At 43.6% G+C, this 3,356-nt stretch overlaps 1 pseudogene; it reads right to left on the bottom strand.

Moving 5' to 3' along the window:
- Nucleotides 1-2,407: 2,407 nt before the first annotated feature.
- On the bottom strand, nucleotides 2,408-2,805 carry LOC102469929 (40S ribosomal protein S12 pseudogene; annotated as a pseudogene).
- Nucleotides 2,806-3,356: the final 551 nt, after the last annotated feature.

Here is a 3,356-nt window from a genome sequence, read left to right as displayed (position 1 = left end):
CCTTTCCCAGGCTGTGGCATTATGTCTGTGTGTGTCAATAATCAAATGCAATCTGAGATTAGATGGGCTGCATTATTATTATGAACACAATTCTTGTTTGATTTAGCAAACACATTTAAAAAAATTTTTTTTTTGGAGAGGTTTTTGCTATAGGGTGCGTGTGCTCGCCAGAAAGACAAAGACAGAGAGAAAGAAAGTGAGAAATCACCCCCCAGGGGGGATGGCCATGCCACAATCCCTTCTCCTCCATTCTCCTCTTGGGATCTTGGGCATGCACTCACATGCATCCAGCGTGAATTTAAACCACCGGGTCCGGGACTTGAACCGTGGTCGACTACATGGGAGTTCAGCGACATAGCCATTATGCTAACTGCTGGTCCCAGCAAGCACATTTAGAAATTATAGTAAAATATGGAGAAGGATATCTTCCATTGTCCCAGTACCCTGAAAAAAAAAGTGTTAACATTTATTATAATTTCTGCTGATCCTTTATTTTCTGTGCATGTAGACTTGATCACAACCTTCTTAATTGTGCTGAAGGAGGTCCTTCCTGGAAGAGCCATAAAGGAAACTCAGAAAAATGCCACAGCCCACTATGAAGCATGAACCAGAGATTCCTTTGCTTTAAAAGAAAGTCTCTGGTGGCAATATTCTTTTTTAAGTATTTATTTATTTCTTCAATGAGAGAGAGACACAGTTAGAAAAAGAGAGGGAGACTCCCAACAGTCTTTACACAGCAATGCACCTCCAGCCTTAGCCAGCTCTGATCATAGGCACATGGGTGCCCAGGGTGTTGGGGGAGACCCCAGGATGCAAACCAGGGACCTTTCCATGTAGATCCAATTGCAAATTTCTGCTATGCCACCATTTGGCCCCTCTGGTGAAAATACATAAAAAATCATTCCAGAAAAGAGCAGTAAGGTGATTTCTTCCAGGACCACCTTGGAAGGGTGGGGAATGCTCAGCCAGTAATGCAGAGTGTCAAGTATTTAGCCCTCACAGTAGCACCAGGAGGGGAGGAGACGAGAATAGCATACCTAGACACTGAGCTGGGCACATTATTCATTTGTTTTTAGTGCCTGTGATAATGGGCACTGGGGATGCAGGGGTGAGCACAAAGGGTGCATGGATCCTGCTCTCAGAGAGAAAACAGTCTTAAGGAGAAGGCTGAGAGTCCTCTGTGGAGGCCATGACTGGAGAATATAGTCAGGTATCTGGTCTAACCTCAGACAAGGGAAGGGGCAGTCAAGAAAAGCTTGCCCCAAGGAAGCCAGGTTGGATCTGAGTTCTAAAGGAAGAAATGGAGTTAGGTGAGGGGAGAGAAAAAGCACCCCAAGGAGAAGATAGACTAAGTGAAAAATCATTTAGCTGGAGGATGCATAACATATTCACAGAGAAGAAAAGAGACCAGAGAGAGTGCAGAGTGGGAGTCAGGGGAGAGGTGAGAATAAAGTGAGGAACCATAAAAAATACTGTCGTGCTGCAATACCTGGATGCCTATCACACTCACCCTTATGTGAAAGAAGCCAGACATGACAGTGCACAAGTGTATGATTCACTCATATTAAGTTTAAGAGCAGACAAACGACTGTATGGCGATAGAAATCAGGACAGAATTTATCTCCGAGGAAGCTGGTAATCACTGGGAAGCAGCACAAAGGAAACTTATGGGGCGGTAAGAAGATTTGTATTTCCAGATGGTGGTTACACAAGTGTGCATGTGTGTGAAATCTCATCAGGTTGTATGTGCATTCCATACTTTGCTGAATGAATGGTCTATCTTGTTAAACAAAAACAGTATAAAGTTGTTAACGGATTTGGTAAAACACTCAGCAAGGTCTGAGGGATGCTGCTACTCTGCAGACTATTACCACTGGTACCTGTCTACTTAGATAAAGGACTTCCTTCAGAATGCAAATCAGCCAGCTACTTTTTTCACCAAGAAAGTCTTGCTACCACAGCATGCCAGTTGCATTCAGCAGCATGCTTGGTAATGAGAACTGGCCCAGGTGAAAGATGATCGCAGCCTGGACTATGGTAAGAAAGTGGAGAATGAGAGAAGTAATGAAAATGTCTGTGAGGTTTTGTTTGGTTTTGTTGTCATGTGAGATGTTTACAAGTGGAGAGATTGAGACTGAGAAAGATGACTTCTATGGTCTGAAAGCTTGTGTCCCTCCTAAAATTCATGTGTTGAAATCTTAACCTTCAAAATGTTAGTTTTGAGAGTTGGGTGCTTTTGGGATCGATCATGAGCTCTACCCTCATGAATGGGATTAGTACTCATATGAAAAAGACCCCAGAGAGCTGCCTCTCCCTTCTACTACCTGAGGGTACAACAAGAAGGTGTCATCTATAAAATGGATTCTCCTTTTTCTTCTCTCTTCATGAGCCGATTTTTATTATCTTTTCATTTCTTGCATCTGAAGTACTCTTCAATGACCTCCTTGGCCTGAGTTTCCTTGCCATAGTCCTTAACTACTACACAGCTGCAATCAGCCACGTTACAGAGTTTCCCTCTCTGTCAGTTTTACACAGGCCTACCCATTCTCCTACTTTCTTATTATCATCAACCTTAATCAGGTTGATTTGGTATTTGGCACAAAGGGCCTCCACCAACTTGACATACACGGGTTCACCACAAGTGGATGCCAGCACACACAGGTGGGCGTGGTGCTTGTCAAAGGCTTTGGCAGCTTCACAAATTCTATGTGCTAGGCCATTATGGATGAGGGCGGTCTTCAGCACCTTTTATAAAGCAGTATGAACGTCTGTTACACCTCCAGCAACAACGCCTTTCTCGGCCATGGCAGTGGATTACGGGTGGAGCTGAATCTTGAATGTACCCCAGCCTCTGCCTCTGCGCACTTTTTTCTAAAATGGATCCACTTTAGACATCCAATGTACTGGTGCCTTGACCTTGGATTTCCCAGATTCCAGAGCTGTGCAATAAGAGGATGCAAACTTTTTTGCTTCTAAATGCAAAGCTCAATCTCTCCCCTTTTAACAGCCTCCTTTGATGGGCCTTTACTCTGGGACAGATGCCTCTGGGTACTTTTCCCACCTTGTCTCCTTGGAGTTCCCTAACAGCTCTCTGAGGTAGGTATTATTAACAGTCCCGTTTACCAGTTGAAGAGAATTAAGCATAAAGAGGCAAAATGATTTTCCTGGTGTCTTGACAGATTTGAACCTAAGTCTGTCTGAGGTCATGGCCTATGATTTTATTTACTGTATAGTCTTTGGTCTCTTTGTTTTCTGATCTCTTTCCAGGAAGCAGTAGCTAAATTTGAGCTGCTTAGGGATTTCTCTGTGGTTTATACATTGAAAGAAGTGGCTGTGGGCTAATGGAGGTTTCAGAA

The sequence above is a fragment of the Tupaia chinensis genome, unplaced genomic scaffold (assembly GCF_000334495.1).
Source record: "Tupaia chinensis unplaced genomic scaffold, TupChi_1.0 Scaffold000077_1, whole genome shotgun sequence".
Classification (NCBI taxonomy): Eukaryota; Metazoa; Chordata; class Mammalia; order Scandentia; family Tupaiidae; genus Tupaia; species Tupaia belangeri.
The sequence above is the reverse complement of the archived record's forward strand: the minus strand, read 5'-3'. Positions and strand labels throughout refer to the sequence as shown.